This window comes from Carettochelys insculpta, chromosome 6 (genome assembly GCF_033958435.1).
Source record: "Carettochelys insculpta isolate YL-2023 chromosome 6, ASM3395843v1, whole genome shotgun sequence".
In the NCBI taxonomy this organism is placed as follows: Eukaryota; Metazoa; Chordata; order Testudines; family Carettochelyidae; genus Carettochelys; species Carettochelys insculpta.
Genome location: NC_134142.1, coordinates 39,380,751 through 39,405,062, shown reverse-complemented (window position 1 = coordinate 39,405,062; position 24,312 = coordinate 39,380,751). Strand labels below are relative to the sequence as shown.

Below are 24,312 nucleotides of genomic sequence, written 5' to 3'. Positions count from 1 at the left end.
TCCCTGCCCAGAGGCCCAGGCCCGAATGGGTCCTGAGTCCCGCCTTTGGCTCTTCTAGCCCTTGGCCCCGCCCTCTGAGGGGCGGGCCTCTGGTCTCCTGGCTCCAGCCCCGCCCACCAGGGCCTCTGCATAGTCTCCCCTGCCTCCGGGTCTGCAGGAGGCCATACTGACTCACTACAAACAGGTAAAGAATACTGCACCAAAATTCTCAGGCTGGCAGAATGTAAGTATCCACATGGGGTACATCCCAGCCCATATGGCACAGCACTCCCCCCTCAACCCAGAAATGTCACGAAAACATTGTTGATCACAAGTAGTTGAGATTTGGTTTTTACATCTCATCCCAAATGCACATAGGTTAAGTCTGGGGACAGCTAACAGAATTGGTTGCTTTTGCTCTTTGTTTGTCTGGTGCTAGTAGCAGGCATTCCACAGCTCAACCCTACCATTAAACTGCTCTTCAATCGAACTACACATTATAGATATGCCCTTTCTCTTCCACCCCCTCAACCTTCATTAAATGCAGCAACAGCACCAATACTGATGAAGCATGTTTTAAAATTGCTTACTGAGTCCTGCGGCCACAAAGAATAATAGTGTATAGTTGTAGCTCATGAAAGTGTACACCCTAATAAGTGGGTTAGTCTTTAAAGTGCTACAGGACTCCTTGTTGTTTTTGCTGAAGCAGACTAGCACAGCTATCCCTCTGAGTATAGTGTTTGTCACTTTCCAATCCTCAGGCCTCTGGCCTCCCATCAAATAAATTGCCCAAAATATGGGTGTATTTTTAAATCTTGTTCTTGAGTTACCCTTATAGAGTTCATTAGAGAAGCATTTTGATTGGCTCCAGATGCATTTGACAGAGCTCCGTGTGGCTGTAAGCATTGTTATAAAATTCCAATGAAGTTTAAAGGCTGAACTAAAAGAGACAGTACAATTCAATATAGTAGGTGCTTTAAAATCGCACTTCTCATACAGTGGTCCACAGACCACTAAAAGTCCTGCAGGACCCTTTTTCAGCAGCAGTATCTTGTTAATTGCAATGGAGTCAGGTACACAGCAGTCAGAGCTGTGACAGGCAGCTTGTCTAGGCTTACTTGCACTTGTTCTAATCTGGCTAGATAAGCTTGCTAAAAAACAGCCATGAAGACATGGCAGGGTGGGTTTCAGTGTAAGTGGTACAAGCCCACCCAGGACTCCAGATATGTATTTACGTTTCCAGCCCCTGCTAAAATTTGGCATCAGGTCTTCACTGCTGTTTAAGCAGGGCCATCCTGGGGAAGGTGAGGCCTGGGGCATATCTCCCCCACCCCAGTGCCCAACTGGGTAACACTCTTCCTCCCCATGATACAGCCTCCCACTTTTTTTAAATCCAGTTATAGTCCTGGCCTTCACAGCTGTGTCTGGCAAAGAGCTCCAGTTTGCCTATGCATTGTGTGATAAAAAAATACTTTTGTTCATTTTAAACCTACTGCCTATTAACTTTCATCTGGTGACCACTAACTCTTGAGTTATGAAAAGGAGTAAGTTGTACTTCCCCATTTACTTTTTCCACCCCAGCCCTGATTTTATAGTCCTTAGTGATCTCCCCTTAATGACCTCTTTTCCAAACTGAAAAGTCAATCTTATTTATCTTTCTCCATATGGAAAATGTTGTATGTCTAATCATTTTATTGCCTTTTTCAAATTGTAATTATTTTTGAGCTAGGGCAAACCCATGTGCATGCAGTATTCAATGCATGGATGCACCATGGATTTATCCTTTATTGATGATTCCCAAGGGTTTATTACTTTTGACTGCTTCTGCCCATTGATTCCCAACTCTTGAGTGGTAAATGGCTATTTTAGGCCCCACCATGTTTATGTAGAGCTGCAATTATGTTTTCCAATGCATATTACTCTGCATCTATCAACAATGAATGTCCTGTGCCATTTTGTTGTCTGTGATCCAGTTGTGCTGCTTGAAGCATGGCAGTATAGCTTGAGAGGCCGGATAAACTAGTCCAGTGTAAGACACCTTTATACCGGTATCTGTCTCTCACTCAGGCTGTTTTTTGGTGTAAGGTTTTAGTTGGAGAAAAAAAAAACCCACTCTCCAACAAAAATATTCCTACAAGTAAAACTTCATGTATAAACTTGGACTTAGAGACTGGATGCCCTGCATCTTTTAGAAGGGGCAAAAGTCAGTTCTGGCCAGCATTGTTTACATAAATTATGCTGTTTAACCAGAACCCCATTCTGCTAGGTGCTGTGCAATGAACAAAAAGACCATTCTTTCCTCAAATAGCTTGCAACGTAGGTGTAGGACAAAATAGTGTAACTAGATACAGACAGGTAAGTGGGGAGTGTAAGGAAACTGATATGATAACGGTCAGTATGATTGGCCTTCAGAATTATTACCAGTTATAGAAATCTCAGCTAAAGCAACAAAATACCATGTCTAACTGTGTGGCTAATCAGTAATTGTTAGTGTCCATACACATGGAAGAGCTTAAGAACTACTCTAGAGCATATCTTGCAGAAATGGGTCACCCTGAGTTTATAGGGAATAAACCCTGTTGGGGGATGGGGTTCAAGTTCAACCAAACAGAGTAAAGGGTTCTGTTCAGAGACCGGGAGGTCTAACCTAGAATCTGTCTTTCTAGATGTACTTTTTGGTGCTAGGTCCCCACCTGGAGATTCTGTAGGATTGGATCAGACCAAAATGGCAGTAGCAAAGTAGAGCAGAGCTGGTTTTACAGTAAGTTACAGCCAACCCAACAGTGGCAACAATGCAGCCAGGTTTGCATTGAGCCAGGCTACAGATTCAGAATTGGCTTCATAGCAGAAAAGCAGACCTGGCCCTCACAATAGGAATGGACAGTGGTTGAAGAGCCAATGTCACAGATCTGGACCAACAAATTGAATATGAGAGTAGGACCTAAGAGGATGAACTAGATGTGCTGGTACAGGGAGGCCTAAGGGGCTGTGCCCTTGCATTTTTCAGTCCCCTCTTCTGCCCCACAAGGCCCTGCCACTCAGCCAGACAAGAAGATGGAGTTTGGTCCAGGGAGTCCAGACAGCTGTGGGGAGATGCCAGACCCTCTACCTGCCCTAGGTGGAGGAGCCCAAGAGCATTTCTGGACCATTCTTAGCAAATTTAAATCTTCCATTGAAATCAAGGGGAGTTCTGCAGATGTAAGGGTACCCTAGGAAAGACTGTACCCCACCATTGCAAATACTATGTATAGCTGTGGAGCACAGGTTGAACCACCCTAGTCCAGCACCTTCAGGACCTGACTGGTGCTGAAGATAATTTGCTGGACCAGGGCACCCAATAGTGTCTAGTAGCATTACCAACACTTCCATGGCTTACTGGGCTCTTAGACATTTAGACAAACTACAGCACAGAACAGAGATCCAGAACTAGTGGCTGTAAACACTTTATGGGACCACAGGAAACTTGGTCACACCCATGATAAGTGGCTGTCCGGCTAGCTAAAATCATGCTGGATTATGGATATTGCCAGATGAGATTGCTGTACTAGAGAGGTTCAACCTGTACATGCATTTCCTTTTGTGCATATGGTAAAGAATAAATGATAAACTAGTAATATTTTTCAAGCAGCCTGCTGACTGAATGGCTCAGGCTGCCTCAGAGAGGAGTGTTTAGTCCCTTCAGGGCCACATTTCCTCTAATGTAGAGATCTTCCTGCAAAAATCAGGGGAAGAGCTCTAGTGCTTAATTTGTGGTGGAAGAGGTACTTGAGGCTCAAGTAATTTTTTTTTTAAATTGTCATAACTGACCTGGCAAGCCCAGCAGTGCCAGAGTTATGAACTGCCAACACTACAGGTGCTGGGGCTCAGCCCTGACAAGGCCTGGCACAAGTTAAGGCTGAGGGGCTCTCCAACACTTTACTCATCACTGTGTAAGTCTCTCTCATTTCCTCACACACTCAAATCAGTTGAATATTTGCCGGTAGAATGAGTAATGGTGTTAAAAAAAAAGCCAAGAGCACTATTGAGAAGAGGAAAAAATGTCAGCTGTAGCATGGCTAATAAAGTCACATTCCTGGAACACTTCACAGGTGTTTAGCAGAACCTAGGGAGTGGTCTTGTACATTTTAATACATAGCAGGCCCCCTTGTTACAGCCTGATCAAATTTGATGGAGTTACTGAACTTACTTCATAGCCAAATACACGAGCAAATCTCAAGGAAAGTGGCATCTTGCTCCAAATGATACACAATCCTCAGTGTAATGAATAACTTAATTATGATGCCTGTCACCTACAGAGGTGTTTAACCAATTACATAGAAAGATTAAGATTTAAATCTGCTATTGCAGCAAGTCCTGAAGCTCTATTTCAAAAGGGTTCAAGACTCTGCAAAGATGACAAAGCTCTGACTGCAGTGAGGGTTTCACGACATCAGCATCATACTTATCTTTTGGTAATGGAGCCAGGAAAGCAATTGCTCTGAGGAGGTCCAATACTTGGCTGACAATCCAGCAGGGGCTGTGGGCATCATCCACTGGAGGTCCTTTTTTAAACTAACGTAGTAATAAGTGGTCTCTATAAGCCATGGGCCAGATCATCAGCTGTTGTCAACTAGTGTAGTTCTATTGACTTCAGTGGAGCAATGGCACCACACTTCAGGCAATGGCATTAGGTTCGAAGCGTCAAGCTACAGTTTAGACCTTTTTTAAAATTCCCTACTTCTACTTCTTTTAGCTTCTGCTGAAGTCAAGGCTGGCATATGCATCCCACCTTGTAAATCTTAATTTTTTTTTTTTAAAAGGTGGACAGGCATACACTATCCCCATTTCATGGGGTGGGGGGCAGGAGGAGAATCTGACAGAGATTCATTGAAAAGCAGACAGTGTGTCAATAGCAGAGCTAAGGCTTGACCTCAGGTCACCTGATTCCCCAGCCAGTGCCCTCAGCTACCCTATCCCAGGCTACTTTCTTTTGGCTTTCTGCAACTACGGCAACAAGAGCCCTGAAACCATCCCCCTAAACTCTGAAAGCTAGACACCCTTCATCCTGTTCAGACACACGGGGGAGGCATCTGCCTTATTTCAGAAAAGTGAAGAGGGAAGGCCCATCACTTGGAAATGGGCAGCTGTTCCAGGTTCAAGAGGACAACATGGAAGACGGTGCAAAGCCAAGAATGGGAGGAGGTGGCCCAGAAAGCAGCAAACAGAAGTGATACTTATTTTGCTTCCCCCGTTCCCAATAGTTTGTTTAAAAAACAACAAAAAGCCACCTGCCACACACCACTCAGCAGCCTGGCTGGCACCTAAAGCAGAATATGTAGCCAGGGAATGTGCCACAAATGGTGCATTAGGTATGAGATGTGTCTGAACTTCTCCAGAAGCAATGAGCTCATCCTCAACACACCTTAGCATCACTCACCCAGCACTAAAAGTAGCAACTCCCATTTAGATCATATGATGGCCCAAGGCCAATAGGAAATACATGTCTCAGTAAACATACTGAGAAACCCAGTCGAGAAAGAAATGGAAACTTTATGTAAGTTTCATGTATTTATTTCTAATATATTTCAAGTTATAAAGATAAAGCTCACTCATTTTTACATGGTTCTGTTTGTGGGGAGGGCAAGGGGCCACACTATGACAATGTCAGTTAAATCTAACAGAAAACAATCAAAAGACTTCCACAAAGAAGAACATGAGGGCGAAGGCAGTTTACTTCCTAATCCCTCCAGAAACCTGGATCCCTACTGTTGTAAGGGGGCCTTGATGCTGACCGGAGTAGAATGTTGAGATGGGATATAAAAGTCAGCTCCAATTCCCCTACTGGCTTGAACTATCCTGGTTTCCCTTTTTATGCTGGTGTGCCTCTGTCTTTCAGCTGGATGGAAGTACCTCCTTTAAAACTAGACCAGCTTAGCCAAACTGCTTTTCTAGATCTTTAGTGGACTGAAAATGGTATGCTTTGTGATTTCTGTCAAATGTGACATCTGCAGCATGATTAAAGTCACCTTGTTTAAAAAGAGAAAGAAGTCAGATAAACAGGTTTAAGATGCTTAAAAAAAAAACTGCTTGCAGATGCCATTTTTGAATGCAATAGAGTTCCAGCCAGCAGCAGGTGCACATATGTTCATAAAAGTACAACTAAGATTGCCAGCACTACTACTTACACAATAAACAGTTTTCCTTTTACTATCTCTTGAATAGCAAGACAGCATTTCCAGACTTTGTGAAATCAGCACTGCTATGCCAGCATGCTCAGTCACACTGGTATTTACAAATGATTCCCTCTTCCAGTCACTTGACTACAGGTCCTCAGATTTCCAGGTAGCTGCATGTACATCTGCAACAGAAGAGCATCACTAACTTGAAAAACACTACTGCCAAAGTTGTCTCTGTGCCTATTCGGATGGATGAGGAGAAAGAAAAGGATTATACCATTTGGGCTTTCTGAATGAGTATACCTATTAAATCTATGGCTGCCTGTAACTTTTGCAGATATCACCTTTCTGAGTCCCAGCCCCAGAGGGGTGTGAGTATTTTCACAAGCAGAGAAGCCTTTGAGTTCTCACATGAGCCTGTAAAATGTGTTCCCATGGTCTGTCTCTTGTAAGAAAACCTGTGTTACTGCAGTTTCATTCTGCTTTGGGGAGCAAGAGGGGATCAGGGCTTCCAAAACACGAGTGTTGAAACAGAGGCGGGAGTCAGAGTGGTACAGACCTCTGCATTGTTCCTCAGCACATTACAATTAGGCCTATTGTTGACTGCAAGGCTGAGCTCCTGCCTGCCAGCACCATTTTACTAAGGGGCCTGTATTAAAAGTGTGATTAGTCTGAGTTAATCCTATGAGTTAACTCTGACAAACCAACAGCCCTAATACAAGCTGAAATTTTGTACAAACAGCAAGTTGTCCTGCTTGATACCATAAAAATCATAAATCAAGTTAGTGTGTAAGAATCAGAGAGTAAGGAATTTCAGTAATGTGCCATGACATCTGTCAGAGATGATCTAGATTAGTGATGTTAAGTTAGCCAGATGATTGGTAGGCCTCAGACTAAATGGAGGAGGCTTGCTGGTTACCATTAATGGGTGGGGGCTGGAGCAGCCTCCCACCCGCCATGGATAAGGGACTGCTCCAGCCCTGCAGGGCCCACCATGAGCCCAGGGCACTCCAGCCTGGCCAGAGCAGCCCACATCATGCTGTGGGCAGAGGTGCTCCAGCCCAGCTGGGACAGCCACCCTACTGCAGATGGGGGCATCTCTGGGCTACCTCATCCCACCCCCCAATCAAGTCACTGTTTGAACTCAATGTTTCACTAGTTAACTAAGTAAACAAGATTCCACTTCCCTGATTAGATGGTGCATAGCCCAGTCATGACTTAAGGGGACTGGACTCAGTGACCTCTCAAGGTCCCTTCCAGTTCTAGTGTTCTATGACTAGGATATCCCCTGCACTAGCACTAAATCCTTGTACTCCAAGTGGAGCATAGGCCATCTACAAGTCTCCTCTGCCTCACTCTGTCTTGGGACAAAGCCTCCCAAAGCACCACAGCCGCCGTCCCTCAGTCTCAGTAGATCTTCTTCATGTTGTCGGAGGTCTTCCTCAGCACCTGCCTCCCATCAAGCAGATCATTTTCTTCTTTACTGGCTCAGCTTTATGTTCTCTCTCAGTGCTCCCATAAGATCAACCTGAGCAACTAATTTGTATCAGTTAAGTTTGAGGCTCTTCATCAGGAAGAGGACTGGACACCTACTTCTTTATTTTTAAGTCACTGGCTTTCAGATGTCACTAGAAATGTAAAGGAATGCATTTGGCAAGGGGCTCACAGGAGGCTCTTAAGTCAGAATGCAGGGTTGGAATTCTTTCTAGCCCACTTTTAAGGCAGCGTCTGCAGTCTCCCTTACCCCAGCCTGTTCTAAGCACTCTTATCCAATCTCCAGTGGTGTTTTGTTTCAAAAAAAAAAAAAAACAAAAAACAAAAAAAACTACTGGTACCTCACCAGCCCCAGCCGCTGGTCTGGGATGGGAGGGAAGCAATCTGACTGACACTCTCTTTTTTTAATGTATACAAAAAAAGGCACTGCATCTCTAAGTAGCTTGGAATCATATGAACTGGAGCTGGAGAGGACATATTAGATTCCTTTCAGTCTTATTAAGAGTGCAGGACTGTTCCTTATAGTGTTTACTAATATGAAATATTTCCTACAACAGTGCTCAAGGAGCCCATTCAGAATCAGGTCCTATTTTGCTCTGTGGAATAAAAGCACAATTAGAGAGACAAACCCTGGACTGAAAATCAGCTACAATAACTGAGTAGTACATTGTCCTTGTCTTCCTTCCCCCTACAGTTGGGAAAGATATCAGAGGTTCTAATAAGAGTTCACTCCTTTGCAGGGTGAAGCAAAAGTCAAATCTATACTTATTAACTCAAGCAAATTGTGTAGAAACAACTGATGTCACAAACTGGTTGTTCATGATTTCATTACGAGAGGAAGACGATGAATAGGAAAAGCTTGTCTGCAAAAAGAGCAGCAAAGTCAACCATAGACACCTGATAGAGAAGCAGATTTGTGGGTAAATAGAAACCATTCCACATAATAATTTTATCTGCACTCTGCCCTAAGTGACTTGTATTGAAATAATCATCTAGGGCAGTGAATGTAAGTTCTTATCTAGTGACACAAAGAGGGTGAGGTTCTCTTATGGGGCCAACTTCTGTTGGTAAAAGAGACAAGTGTCGAGCCACACAGAGCTCTTCTTCAGGTCTGGGAAAGTGCTCCAAGCATCACAACTAAATTCTATTATCTTGTGTCAGTTCCAAATTTGCCATAAAGAGTTTTTAAAAGCTAGTTTAAATCACACAGTGTATACTTGTAGTCTGAATGGTATGTTTAACTTTGAGGATGTACACCCCAGGGACAGATCAATGAAATAGCTTAAAGTTAAAATTCATTGCATAGTGGGGTCCTTCGCAAGCTCAGCAGTTTCTGAGGAAAAGTACTATTGGAAATAAATTAAAGGTTAGATGAAAAGAGAATACAGGAGACAAGATCTCTTCTCTGCACAAGTTTCACACTTGAATTTGGTTTGCTAATTTTTCACACTATGGCTTTATTCATTCTCGATGTGAAGTTAATGTTTTCATAGCCAACATTCTTACTGATTGCATCTAAATAGTGCTCCCCTGACACATTCCTGCCAAGCACACATTTAAAGCCACATTTTCTCCTCAAATATTCCCACTCATTTATTTTGGAGCCCACTGTAGCTCTTGTACTCTGGCAAAGTCAAGACACACACACACACACACACACACACACACCCATCCCAGCCAGCAAAGGTAACTTATACACACACACACACACAGCACAGCCTCCACTTCATCACAGTGCTGGGGTGGTGGGGGAAGCATAAGAGGAGGAAATGTGCGTGTAAGAGATGAGACTTAAGGAAGTGGGAGTTGGTGGGGGAGGGTGGGAATTGAATGAGAGCGTGAGACAAAGGAAAATTAAGCACAAAGTAAGACACAAGATTCAAGCAACCAAGGTAGTGGAAACAGATGTTGATGTCACATCAGCTCATTGATAACTAACAGCCTGAACCTAACCAGCGATTACACAGCATAAGAAGAGATTTCATTTTTATTTGGACAAAGACAAACATCACCAGCCAAATGTTGGGTGCACACACTCTCTCTCATATGTCTGGCCTTCTGGATCATGGGACCCTCCACTGGTGAGGGCCTGGACACTGTCTGGGTGTGGCCTGAAAGCCTGTCTCTTTTTATTGACTCTCAGAATTAAGAAAAACATGATGGTGTGGGCTTTTGTGATGGATTCCAGTGTCCCTGTCCTAGCCCCAGCCTCTCACATGAATTCATCAGGGCTGCACTGAGTAAGGTTCCCCCTGCTATGACAGGAAAGGAGGGGTTGCTGATGCTAGCCTTGAAGTCAAGGAGACGGTCTCACCTGTTCTGTTCTCAATGCTACTTGAACAGCACCTAGCCAAAACTGAGCCACTAGGGAAGAGGCAGCAGCAGCACCTGCTGCCTCAGAGGCTTACTGGCAGGGAGGTGCAGGGAAAAGAATGGGGGTGGGGGCAGTGATAGGAGGGAAGATGGGCTCACTAGAGCCTGGGATGATGGGCATCTCAAGAGAAGTAACAGAAATTGGGAGCAGAATGGGCAATACATCTGCAGGATTCCCTTCCCCAAACCAACCATCAAAGTAGTACACACTCATTGATCCACAGCAGACCATGAATAGGTGGTCCTGTGTGTACCATATGCCCTAATCAAGTGCCTAGATTGCATGTACCAAGGACAGGCTATTTTCACTAGATATGCTGCATTCTTCCATTAAACATTGATATTTGGGTCTTACCTAGCACATATCAATTGGGATCTGCTCATTTGCATCAATAAGAGTGGGACCAGATAGTACAGCATTTGAGACCTCTTGTCAACAAGAGCTACCCACCAACAGGCAAGTGTTACATTAAAAAAAGTACTTGAATGTGTTGTCCATCCCATGACCCTGAACTCTGAAGTTTAGTAATTTGAACAGAGACCTGCAATAAAATAGGTATGATAACCCTCTGAAATTCAGCATTAGTTCTTTCGCAACTATGTGACAGTAGGATTACCTAGGTGCCTCAGACACAGGCTTGCAGGACACAGAGTGATCCCAGCTATTTCTAGACTTGGAGAAAGAAAGAGTAAAAATAAATAGTGATGGATCACTGTGAAGAAGTTACACAAGTAATATGGACACAAAGAATCTCATAACAGCAGCAAATGGACAAAGATTTCACTAAAGGAAATACTTCAGAGAAGTTATGCCCGGCAAATGCCGAGCAAAAAACATGCAATGAACTAACATGGGCATCACTAAATAAAAAAAGTGGAAAGTATGAATTTACTCATATGACACTTCCTCTGCACAGTGGCCAAACTCTGCCCTCTGTTACACTGATGTAAAGCCACAATACTGCTTCTGGTTTCAGTGGAATTACTCTGGATTTATACTGGAGAACAGAATTTTGCCCAGTATGTTCAACGTCATGGCCCAGTTCTTGAGGCAATACAAAATGAGTCTTGAAAGAATGTAGCTTCTCCCGCCCTCCTTTGTCTTGTCCAATGCAAGAAATTAGATACGACTCCAGCTTACACTCAAATTCACTGGCTGATCTGTAATTTACTTCACCCTTATACATCGTGAGGGAGTCTAAGGGTAGGTCTACACTGCAGTTAGACATCTGTGGCTAGCCTGTGCCACTGACTTGGAACTGCAGGCTTGGAGTAAGGGGCTGTTCAATGGTCATGTATCTGTTTGGGTGCCTCTAGAACCCTGTGAGGTGGGAGGAGCCATGAACTTGGGCTGTAGCCCAAGTCCAGCTAACTATATCACAATTAAGCAACTCCTCAGCTCAGGGCCCATGAGCCCAAGCCAGGTGGAATGGACCAGCCACAGATGTCGAACTGCACTGTAGACATGTCCTAAGAGGCAAGAACAGACAAATGTAGTAAAAAAGCAACTTGTAGTCCAAAGTAAGACAGTGGTAGGTTAAAGTAACCAGAGCTCTGCTTTAACGTGCACCATCTCCCAGCTCATCTGCATCTATGTTACTGATTTAAACTCCCTTACACAGCTCCACTCCCTCGTGCTCACTTAGCAAGGGGTGTCTGAGAGTCCAAATTATGCCATTTTACATATCACCTCTGAATTTGGCCCCTTGTTTCAAAACTATTGCCTGATTCTCCTGTGGCTGCTGCATACAGGAGAAAGCAGAGGTTCCTGGCTAAAGTGACAGGGTAGGTTAGGACTTTTGTAAAGGATACCATTCTCCTCAATTCTGCACACGCACACGCACACGCACGCGCGCACACACACCCTCTTTTAAAGGCACCTTGCCTCTGCTTGGAAGAGCTTTTTGGTCATGGGTTTCCAATTTTCTGAAATAGTAGCCATTAAGGGCTAGTCCCAAATATATACAACAGTATATGTGAGCTGCTCCCACTGTGCCCTTTTCTATCAGAGTATAGAAACTGTTCTACATGCAGGGGCTTGGCCTGAGGGCATGTGTAAGCTGTATAACTATTTGGATTATACTTCTCTAGGGATTTGTATATTTGGAGATGGACTATTTACTCTGTGTGCAGTGTTTCTGTACAGTAACTCACCCTGCTCAGTGGAGGCTCTATGCTATGACAAAACATTCATTCCATAAACAGAAAGTTAAAAATATGTGGCTTGCAAATCATAATGGCAAATTACAGGGTTGAGGACCATGCTGTACATTTCAGTGAGGAGAGGGAACAGAAATCACAAAACAGACTAGGCAAGAAGTTTCAAGTAGAAAATGAAGTGCTACTTTTTCTGAGCTGCACTGTTTACTTTAAGTCTTAAAGAACCTTTTGTGCCAGATCAGGAAGACGAACAAAAAAGTTAAATTGCCAGGAAAGAGCACAGTGCCTATCTCTTCTGCGACAGTCAGAATCAACCATAGGAGCACAATAGCTACAGTGCCACCAGATAGGCACAGTTCTTTGAAAGACACAGGTGTCTTTGCACAGGTGTTTGCAGTCGGAAGTAAAAGGCAGCACATAGTTAGATAACCAGATTACCAGAACTGGAAGCAACCTTGAGAGGTCATCAAATCCAGTCCCCTGCACTCATGGCTGGGCCACACACTATCTAGATCATCCCAGACCAATGTTCAACTAACCTGCTCTTTAATATCTCTAATGATGGAGATTCCACAATCTTCCTAAGTAATTTATTCGAGTGCTTAGCCACCCTGACAGGAAGTTCTTCCCTAATGTCCAACCAAACCCCCTTCCTGCAATGTAAGCCAATTGCTTCATGTCCTGTCATCAGAAGTTAAACAGAATTAAGTTTTCTCCCTCCTTGTAACCCCCTTTTAGGTACTTGAAAGCTGTCATCACATCCCCCCTCAGTCTTCTCTTTTCCAAAGTGAAAGAGAGAATTCTTTTGGTAGTCCCTCAGAAGTCATCTTGTCTAGATGCTCTTTTCTGGACCTTCACCAAAAGTTTCCTGAATTGTGGTTCCCCCAAACCAGACAATACTCCAGTTGAAGCCTAATCAGCATAGAGTGGAGCAGAAGAATCACTTATGTCCTGCTTACAACACTCCTGTTAATACATGCCAGAATGAGGTTTTTTTTTTTTTTTTTTGCAATCGTGTCACATGCTGATTCATATTTAGCTTATGGTCCACTATGACCTCTAGATCCTTTTTGCAGTACTCCTTCCTAGGCAGTCAGTTTCCATTTTGTATGTTTGAAACTGGTTGCTCCTTCCTAAATGGAGTACCTTGCATTTATCATTATTGAATCTCATCCTATTGATCTCAGGCCATTTCTCCAGTTTGTCTAAATCATTTTGAGTTATAATCCTATCTTGTAAAGGACTTGCAACCCCTCCCAACTGGGTATCCTCTACAAGCTTTTCAAGTTTATTCTTGATGCCATTTGCTAAACTGTTGATGAAAATATTAACTAGAACCCAACCCCAAACTGATGCCTGCAGAAAACCCCACTTGCTATGTCCTTATAGCATGACTGTGTCATAGAATGTGGGGGATCAGTAAGCCCTGCACCCCATCCACAGTCAGATGGGAGTCCCATTCAGCAATTAGAGGAGAAGGTTTATTAGTCAACAGGGACACGGCATAGAACAGACTTGTCAGCAAACAGCCAGCCAGAGGGGGTCCCTGAGCCAGGGCCCAGGCCCTCCTTCCTCCCTCTCCAGCCAGATGAGGCTGCCCCACTCAACAGCCCAGTTCTAACTCAAACCAGCCAGGACCCTCTTCCCTTCTTTGTCTTGTTCACTAGGGAAGAAAGTGTCACCTGGTTGCCTCAGTTACAAAGAGCATGGCATGTTGTTGCCTTGGTGTGAGACATCATCACACCAAAACTCCCATTACCAATGTGCATGGATACGGTGCCTAGCAAAATTGAGGCACTCACCTCATGTTGCTAAAAGTCATTAGGAAACACATGCAGCTTAACCAGGGAAATAAAATCCTCACACACCCCACTTCACTACTCTGTGAACCATTCATAACAGCTCTCTGAGAGCCTCCCACCTCATAGCAATCCTGTCTATGTTGTATCAGTAAGAAGCTCATGCAAGGACTTTGTCAAATCATTTACTAACATCTAGGTTATGACAAAACTCCTCAGCCTTGGTGGCTCATGTATTCTTAGGCATATTGCTTTTCACAGAGGCTCACACCAGCCCTCAGTTTAAGCACTTTCTCTGGGGCACCAGCTTGCTAGTTATTGAGTTATTCTCTTCATTGTCCAGCCTGGGGAAGAGTAAGGAAACCACATTCTATCATATATGTGGTTCCTCCATGTGGCACAGAGCAAACCCCTTCACCAAAACCAGTCCAGTACCCATGCTATAATGGGGAAAATTGTGAGGGGAGGGGTTGAACCTGAGTCTGCCCTCTTCTCCAGGCTCCAGCCTAGGGTCCACCTGAAAGCAGCTACTTGCAAACATTTCCAGCAACAACACCATGACAGCTATGGTTCCCTGGGCCACTTTCCCCACCACCCTCCCCAGCACCTTCCTTACCCATAACATCTCTTTGACACCTATCTACACATGATTCTCCCAGGACCCCCCACCACACCTTCTTTCATTAGCTTCTTGCAGGCACTGAGCTACCCTCAGAGGAGACTCTTTAAACCAGTCTCAACTAGTTCTTAATTGGTCTCAGGTGTGCTGATTAGCCTGACTCCTTTGCCTCTGGAAGCCTCCTAATTGGCTGTACATGATTTAATTGCTTTGACTGCTCTGACTGATATTGGCAAATTCCTAATAGTTCTGAATCAGACTCTGTTAGTTTACTCTGGGAGCAGGGACCTATTTATTCTGGGCTAATATATTGTCCTTCCACTACTCTCCTTTGGTCCTGACCGTCAAAAGCTATACACATGTACCTCTTCCTCCTTATCCAAAAAGCTTGTTATCCTCTCAAAGAAAGCTATCCTGTTGGTTTGACAGGATTTGTTAATAACAAATCAATGCTGACTTTTACTTACCACTTTATTATCTTCTAGATGTTTGCAGATGGATTCCTTAATTATTTGTTCCATTATCATTCCTGGCATGGAAGTTAGTTGTCTGGTCCGTAGTTTCCTGGGTTGCCCTTATTCCCCATTTTATAGATGGGCATGATATTTGCCCTTTTTCAATCTTCTGGAATCTTTCCAGTCTTCCATGAATTTTTGAATAGCTAATTGCTCATATACCTACTCAGTCAGATCCTTGAATATTCTAGGAAGCACTTATCAGGCCCTGGTGCCTTCAAGACCTCTAATTGTCTAAGTAATTTTTAAAATCTCCTTTTCCTATTTTAACTTTTAAACATCTAATTTTTGCCAGCATTCACTGTGCTAGGTGTCCAGTCACCACCAGTCTTCTTGGTGAAAACTGAAACAGAGTTGTTCAATACCTCTGCTATTTCCACATTTTCTGTTACCGTTTTTCCCTCTTTATTGAGCAATGGTCCTACTCTGTTTTTAGTTTTCCTCATTTTGTGCCTTTGCCTTTCCAAATTTGGCCCGTCCTACTTGTGTTAAGCCAGGGCTATACTAGAGAAATAAATTTGATTTCAGATATACAATTCTAGCTGACTGCGTCCATCTTCCTGGAAATACAGACATACCCTTATTTGTTCGTATTCATCCTTTGTAATTTAACAAAAGTGGTCTCTTGACATAGTGACTATGCAGTGGAATAGTTTCCTCTTGAGCCCTTAATAACGTCTCTTTGAAAAACTGGCAACTGTTTTCAATTGTTAGATAGAAATTCTTCCCTTTCTTCTCTGGTGGCTCTCAAGAAGTTGAAGATCTTCAAAAAGAGAGCAGTGCCTTGCACCAAGATTATAGCAATAAGACATTATGTGGTCTTCTCATGAATTTGTTTAACATTTTTTTAAAACACAGATGCAAGGTTAAAAATGAACACTCTGTTATGCCAGGGGTAGTTCCTAATTGGAGCAGCAATAATGCATTTGTTAAATGTCGGTGCAGCTGCTGGTAATTAAAGTATTGCTATTAAAACGAAAAGTTTGATAGGACTGCAGTGGTGTGGTTAAGCAAAGGAGGAACAAAATTTATAAGCCCTGACAAAAGCCTCAGGCCAAAACTCAGCTATATTTTCCTGTGTGCTTCGGGAATAAAGAAAGCTTTTGGATTATATTACTAGTGAGATGATTATTTGTTTTGATTCTATCACAATCTATATAGATGCACTAAATTTGACCTTTTATTGATCAGTTAATGAAATAATCAGCACTTATTAGTAAAACAACTCTGAGTAGAATGACAAAAGCTCACAATGCAATTTCCTTGTTTTGCAAAGTCAAAACCAACAGAACGAGAGAGAAGGAGGGTTTTGGAAGGATTACTTGAACATGAAATTATAACATGAGAATAATAAATCAGAGTCCAAGAAGAAAGGTCAAGCAAAAACTAAAGCTAGAGGAAGAAACCTCATTAAAAGTACATGCAAAACTGTTTGCCTATATTAGAATGAACCAAATTCATCCCTGGCGTTACACAAGTGTTGAATTTGGCTCTATTAAGCAAGATTCTCATTAATGGGGAATTCAGCTGATGGGAAGGAGTTATAATACAGTATCATTCTCAATAAAAACTAACGTCATTCAAAATCAGAAAGGAGAGTTCAACAACATCATCTGAATCACGCAAGCTGTTCTCATCCAAATGTTCATTTTTCTTGGATTCAGTCAATAACAAAGGTCTAGCATAGTCTTAATTATATAACCAGCTTTGGGACAGCGGCTGCCTTTTTGTTCTGCATTTGAACAGCACCTACTACAATGGGATTCTGGCCCACGTTTTGGGCTCCTGGGCACTACTGCACTATAAGTAACAAATGATAGTCATAATGCGGATGTTCAAACTCGAGTTTTAGAAGTGAACAGAAGTGTCAAGGGTACAGTTCTATCTGCAAAAGGGCTCAGTAGTTTTTGAGAGTTTACAGTAGCTGATTTCCTATAGAAGAAAAAGAAATGACACTGGATATTCCTCCCTAGTTCATTTTATTTACAGTAAGTGAAATTCATCCACCTGGGAAGAAACAGTACAAGGCTTCTGCTCCACGTATGCCCCTGTCTGAGGGCTTCAAAGAACCTCTAAAGCTGTGCTGGCCTTCCATGTGTACAGAAGTTCTGCTCCTCTTCCTCGAAGAAAAGGAAAAGACAGCTCCCATGGCTCATGGAGAAAATGCGCCATTTAGAAATGAACATAGAAGACTATGTGCAAAACCCTTTGTCCAGCAGTTTCTGTGTCTTGCCTTGTATAAAAAAAAAAAAAAAAAAAGGAGGAGCCAGTACACAGCCAGCTCCCGGAAACAGTCATGGCCCAAACTCAGCTCTCCCTGGCTACGTCTACACGTGAAGCCTACATTGAAATAGCTTATTTCGATGTAGCGACATCTAAATAGTCTATTCCGATGAATAATGTCTACACGTCCTCCAGGGCTGGCAACATCGACGTTCAACTTCGACGTTGCGCAGCACCACATCGAAATAGGCGCTGCGAGGGAACGTCTACACGCCAAAGTAGCACACATCGAAATAAGGGTGCCAGGAACAGCTGCAGACAGGGTCACAGGGCGGACTCAACAGCAAGCCACTCCCTTAAAGGGCCCCTCCCAGACACAGTTGCACTAAACAACACAAGATCCACAGAGCCGACAACTGGTTGCAGACCCTGTGCATGCAGCATGGATCCCCAGCTGCTGCAGCAGCAGCAGCCAGAAGCCCTGGGCTAAGGGCTGCTGCACACGGTGACCATAGAGCCCCCCAGGGGCTGGAGAGAGAGCGTCTCTCAACCCCTCAGCTGATGGCCGCCATGGTGGACCCCACTATTTCGATGTTGCGGCATGCGGATCATCTACACGTGCCCTGCTGCGACGTTCAACTTCGAAGTAGGGCGCTATTCCCATCCCCTCATGGGGTTAGCGGCTTCGACGTCTCGCCACCTAACGTCGATGTTAACGTCGAAATAGCACCCAACACGTGTGGCCGTGACCGGCGCTATTTCGAAGTTAGTGCCGCTACTTTGAAGTAGCGTGCACGTGTAGACATGGCTCCCATGTGCCACATGGTACCTTTTGTGCCCACTACTAAGGAAAGTTCAGTCCAGCTGGAAAGCACTTGTAACCACTCCAGCACTCACAGCAATTAGGCCTGGACTTCTGTGGTAAACTTAGCTGTATCCTGTCAGATTATTGCTGGAATAAAATATTTGCTTTGCCTTATTAACAAGTTGGCAGTAATAGCAATATACTTCAGATAATACAGAGCCTGAGCCAGGCAATCAGAAAGCTGCATATCTAACTTTTAATTAGCAATAATAATAAGAAGGTGAGTTCTGGTCTTGTGCTTGAAGCACAAGGAATGGACAAAAAGAGATTCTGGCTGTGTCATGGATGTACTATATGAACTTCATTAAGCCAGTCACGTCTTTGTGCCTTATATCGGAGGGGTAGCCGTGTTAGTCTGGATCTGTAACAGCAACGAAGGGTCCTGTGGCACCTTATAGACTAACAGAAAAGTTTTGAGCATGAGCTTCCGTGAGCACAGACTCACTTCATCAGATGCTGGACCTTTGTGCCTTAGTTTCTCCCTAAGCAACATATAGGGAACAATGCTGTGCTATTTCTCAGGGGCTGTAATGGATTTAACTCATTAATGTTTGTAAAGCTCTTTTTGATGCACAGATTGATGGTGCTAGTGAGCAGCAAAGTATAATATGTTATTAGGACAGAGTAATGTATTACCTGGATTGTCCCACTTGCAGCCTCTCTCTCAGACCTAATATTAGAAAGATAAAACTGTGAAAGCTCTTTTCCTCAATCTGCAAATTACAGTGCAATGCCCCATTGTCTTTAATAATGGCCTCATCAATTGTTTCAGAACTTTGTCCCTGTGGTCACCAAGTGCAGCTTGTTCATCCAGTCTTTTAACACTACCTTTAGCAGCTTAAGGCTACGTGTACACGTGCACGCTACATCGAAATAGCTTATTTCGATGTAGCGACATCGAAATAGTCTATTACGATGAATAACGTCTACACGTCCTCCAGGGCTGGCAAAGTCGACGTTCAACTTCGACGTTGCGCAGCACCACATCGAAATAGGCGCTGTGAGGGAACGTCTACACGCCAAAGTAGCTCACATCGAAATAAAGGTGCCAGGCACAGCTGCAGACAGGGTCACAGGGCAAACTCAACAGCAAGCCACTCCCTTAAAGGGCCCCTCCCAGACACAGTTGCACTAAACAACACAAGATCCACAGAGCCGACAACTGGTTGCAGACCCTGTGCATGCAGCATGGATTCCCAGCTGTGGCAGCAGCAGCCAGAAGCCCTGGGCTAAGGGCTGCTGCACACGAAGACCATAGAGCCCCGCAGGGGCTGGAGAGAGAGAGTCTCTCTCTACCCCTCAGCTGATGGCCGCCATGGCAGACCCCGCTATTTCGATGGTGCAGGACGCAGATCGTCTACACGTGCCCTACTTCAACGTTCAACTTCGAAGTAGGGCGCTATTCCCATCCCCTCATGGGGTTAGTGACTTCGACGTCTCGCCACCTAACGTCGATTTCAACTTCGAAATAGCGCCCAACACGTGTAGCCGTGACGGGCGCTATTTCGAAGTTGGCGCCGCTACTTCGAAGTAGCGTGCACGTGTAGACACGGCCTAAGCTGTAAAAAGAGGACATAACCCATCTGAACCTATCTAAAAACATTAAAGGGGAGACTCAGTACTTCAGAATAGAGTCTATAAGGTGCCACAGGACTTCTTGTTGCTCTCTAAGATACAGACTAGCACAGCTACCTCTCTAAAAGTTCAGAAGAGTCAGACATCTAGCAGGATGTTAATGTTTTGAGAGCTGAATGAATTTGAGCCCCATGTGTGTTTTGTTTTTGGGGTTTTTTTTAATATTCATATGTCAATACAAGATTCATTTCTGCAGCATTTATAAGAATTCTTTAACTTTATTTTCAGGACTTAATTTCCCCAACAACTATTTAAAGTCTAGACAAGAGAAGGTTTATATGGAACAGTGGCACAATGGGGGTCTAATAAAGAGTGAATTACTGTATAATCCAGTACTGTTTAGATGTATACAGATACACGTTTTCCCGTAAACAACTCATCCCTCATTTACTTTCTGTCTGTGGAGTTTCTAGTAGCTCCTGAAACCAACAGTCATCTTAAATACTGCATTCCTGGTATCCAACATACTGACCAATAGCTCTATGCCTAACCTCCATATTACATCCCCTTCAAAATACTTTTAAAAAATAATTTTGAAATAATTGGTTGAAGGTGGGATCTATTTTACTGGCCTAACCACAAATAAAAATTGGCAAGCTTTTGACAATCATGCTCTTCATCAGGCCATGCAACACAGACCCAGGTCAAGCAGCAGATATCACAGCTGGAAGTTCATTCAGACATCCTGCAAACATGTTCGATGAATGATTAAGTGTTGCAGTTGTTGGTACCTTTTCTTCTTTGGAAGAAAATATGACCAGTACTCGGCATACTGGACTGCAAGAGGAATGTAGTTCTGACCTGATATTTAGATAGGTGGGTACACACAATCTCAGTTGTATCTTTCCTCCTGTGAAATCACCCTTCACCCCGCCCTTCTTTTGACTTCTATCTAGCACTTCTTTAGCACATTTCAATTTAAGTACAATTTAGCCACACAAAATACTTGTGATTCAGATAAGTAGTACTATTCTCATTGCACAGAGGGCTCAGATGAGGTGCACAGGTGAAGTGACTTCTCGAAACTCAGTGCCTAGGCTGAGGAGATATCTCAGAGGTCCTTATGCTGAAACACCCAGTTTGCCTGTTAGACTCTCACTTCCTTTCTAATTTGCTACTGAAATTTCATTTGTACAGCATGCCTACTTATCTGAGAAAGATGTGGATTACATTTTGCAGTTTTTATATATATATTAAGATACCAAACTTTTTATTTGTTATCTAGTAAAACACATAATCACACACACACACACACAAAACCACCAAAAATATTATTGATGCTCTAAAATCAACTGGGCAAAGAGATCTTAGTCACTTCTATACATGCATGATCTTCCAGAAGACTGGCACCTATTTCCAGAAGAGCTGTGGAGAGTCTGCACTGTAAGGCACTTTTCTGGAAGGAATCCAGAAGGTGTTGCCACATCTTCCGGATTCCGTACTCCAATGCAGAACCAGGCAGAGCACCTTCTCCCGGAATATTCTTCCGGAAGAAACCATGAGTAGACACTTGTGGATCACTTCTTCCTGAAGAAGCAGTCCACCATGGTGACGACCCGACAGAGAGTGGAGAGCTCTAGGCGACCCCAGCGGTGCTCTATAGTCTCCAGGTCCTGTGACTTTTAAAGCTGCAAGGACCTGGACACCCCATGGCAGGAAGCTGAGAGTGTGGAAGGTGGCAACACGTGCAGGGCTGCCAGCCACACTCCTCTGAGGCCCTATGTCCTGAGTCCTGACCCAGAGAGTCCTGAGCCCTGACCCAGAGAGATGGCCAGCAGACCAGCACCCCACACCACCCAGTGGAGCCCTAGAAACCTGGACAAGGGCAGCCAGGACCTCAGCTGGGCTCTGAAATGGAGGACCTCCTCCTGGACTGAGCCAGAGCTCCAGGACCTCCTGGAGCTCTGGGGCGACAAAGAGGTGCTCCAGGACACCAGTGGGCACTGGAGGAATGCCCCCACCTTTGCCCACCTCACACAGGGCCTGGCTGCCTGCAGCCACCGCTCCTGGACCCCCAAGCTGGTCCTGTGTAAAGTAAAGGAGCTGTGGCAGTAGTACATGAGGGCCCAGAACAGCGCTCGCCAGTCTGGCCGTGCCCCAGCCAGCTGCTCCTTCTATAGGAAACTGCGGGACCTCCTGGCTCCTGACAACACCTCACCACCCTGGGTCACCATGGAGATAGCTGCACCCAAGCCTCCTGCTGCACCAGCAGGGGAGGAGGGCCTCGCCTTCATGGACATCCCATCCAGTGGATAGTCCTCAGACCACCCGGTCATCAAGCTGCCCTCTGCCACCAGCAGCCAGGCCCCCTCCAGTCAGGCATCACCCGAGCTGGTCAAGGTTACCTCAGGTAAGTGCACACCATGGCTAAGCCCTGGGGGCGGGGCACACCTGGGCCCCAGTGCCAGGCTCCGAGCCCTGATGGCCCATCCCCAGTCAGGGCCCAGGGTGCGCCCATGCCTGCCGGTGACATCTGCCTCCCTCCCTGTGAAGAGTGCCCCGAGTGTGCCGAGGGCCCCTCGGGTGGCATGACTGCACCTAGCCAACCCGCTCCCCAGACAGGGACCCGCCTGCAAGCCCATTGCCAAGGGGGCCACCATGGACAGCACCTCTGCCCCAGCACCTTGCCCCAGAGGCCAGCGTGGGAAGTCTGCAGCGGCCTACACAGCAGCATCCCCTGGGACACGGCCATCCCGTGGGTTCGGGATGGGAGTAACCACCCAGGGGGTGCTGGGGTCATGCCATCCAGGGTCCAGGTGCAGCACTGACCCCCCACACACACTTTCTCTTACAGTGATACCATCTGAGGGCCAGGGAAGCCAGATGAGGGGACCAGGGCCCACCAGCACCACCCAGGCCAGAGGACTCAGCAGCCCACCAGCCAGGCCCAGACCAGCCCCAGCTCCCACCGTACAGTGGCGACGGGTGCATCAGACCAGGTGCCGGGACCGCAAGGATGGGGCCACAGCCTACACTGCTGCCCTCCTCCACCAGAACACCCTGGTGGAGAGGTGGCTGGCCCTCAGTGAGACCGAACTGAATTGGAGGCAGGACGTGGGGTGAGGAGGTGGGGATGCTCTGCACAGTATGCAAGGCCCTGGCTGACCAGCCCCCAGCTACCCTCAAGGCCACTGCTGCTGCCCCCTGCTGTCCCTCCACTGCTCCTGCTGCTGCCCCCCCAAGGCCCCGCTGCTGCTCATGCCCCCCCACATCCCATTACCCTGGGGCCCTGGCCACCCTACTGCCCCTGGGTCTGTCCAGGGACACCCTGAGGGACCTTGCAGCTTGGCTTGTGGCCACAGTGGGCCCCATGGAGGGTCCCCCAAGCTGCAACCCATCCTCCCAACTCCCCCTGCTGAGGTCGGGCTGGCTGCCATACCTGCCAGTGCTCCCAGCTCCATCAACGTCCCGCAGGGGACCGCACACCTGAGGCGGGAGGGGCACCTGCAGGCACTGAGGCTTGCGACCTTCCACCCCATCCCTCGACTAGAACCCCCACCATCACTGTTCCAGGCCCATCCCAGTTCGAATGCACATGTTCCCTGACCCCCATGTATATAGTTAGTCAGTTCTGGGTTAACAGATGTTAGTTTTATTGTTTCCTAGTTACTATTTATGCTACGTTTTCTACCATTCTATGTTGTGGGTTAAATGCATATTTACATTTTGCGTGGCCCATGGTCCTGATTGTTGTGGAGGAGAGTAATGGGGTTGGGGTGTGTGGGGGGACTTGCAGGGGTGTGAGTGCTGGTGGCATGTGTCCAGACATGCTGGACAGCCCAGGTGGGAGACCAGCAGGGGCAGTGTGGGGTTGGGACTCACAGGCCTGGGTCTCCGTTGCTACAGGAGGCCGAAGAGGGTGGCTAATAGGATGGCCCACCAGTGGGTCAGGGCAAGCCTGCTGGCCTGTGGCTGCTGTGGGTCCATGCCTGCTGGCTGGGACATGCAGGACAGGGACCTGGGTCTGCCTTGCTGCAAGCAGCTCAGCAGACCTCAGCAGCTTGTGCAGGGAGGGGCTGTTTGAGTGGGGCCCTTTAAAGGGCTGCGTGGCCAGTGGCCCTGGAAAGGCTCTCCAGCCATGTGACCCCATCTGTGCCATTTCCTGCCCTGTTCTTCCAGAGGAGTGCCAGTGCCGGTGTAGACATGCTCTTCCGGAAGAAGGGGTGGCTCTTTGGGGATCCTGTTTAGCAGGTAGATGCACTCTTCTGGATGATGAGCCTCCAGAAGACATCTTGTAGAGGATCATCTTCTGAAAGATTGTGCCTGTGTAGAAGCAGCCCTTGAGACTATAAATTTTAAGGCTAATTGTCAAAGTGGATGACCATTTCCATGGTGATAGGAAACGGTACATGAATTTGAGGATTGAGGCTCTAAGTTCACAAGACAAAGTAATCAACATTGCCAAATATCTACATTTGATGATGTAATAAGTAAATTGGCTGATGCACTGTATTGGATGGCAAATCTGCGGACTGGCAGAGAAAAGTGGTCAAAG

At 45.6% G+C, this 24,312-nt stretch overlaps 1 long non-coding RNA gene across 1 annotated transcript in view; it reads right to left on the bottom strand.

Moving 5' to 3' along the window:
• LOC142014661 (uncharacterized) overlaps nucleotides 1-24,312 on the bottom strand; it is a 71,057-nt gene that overhangs the window by 34,626 nt on the left and 12,119 nt on the right. The gene's annotated exons all lie outside the window — the stretch shown is intronic.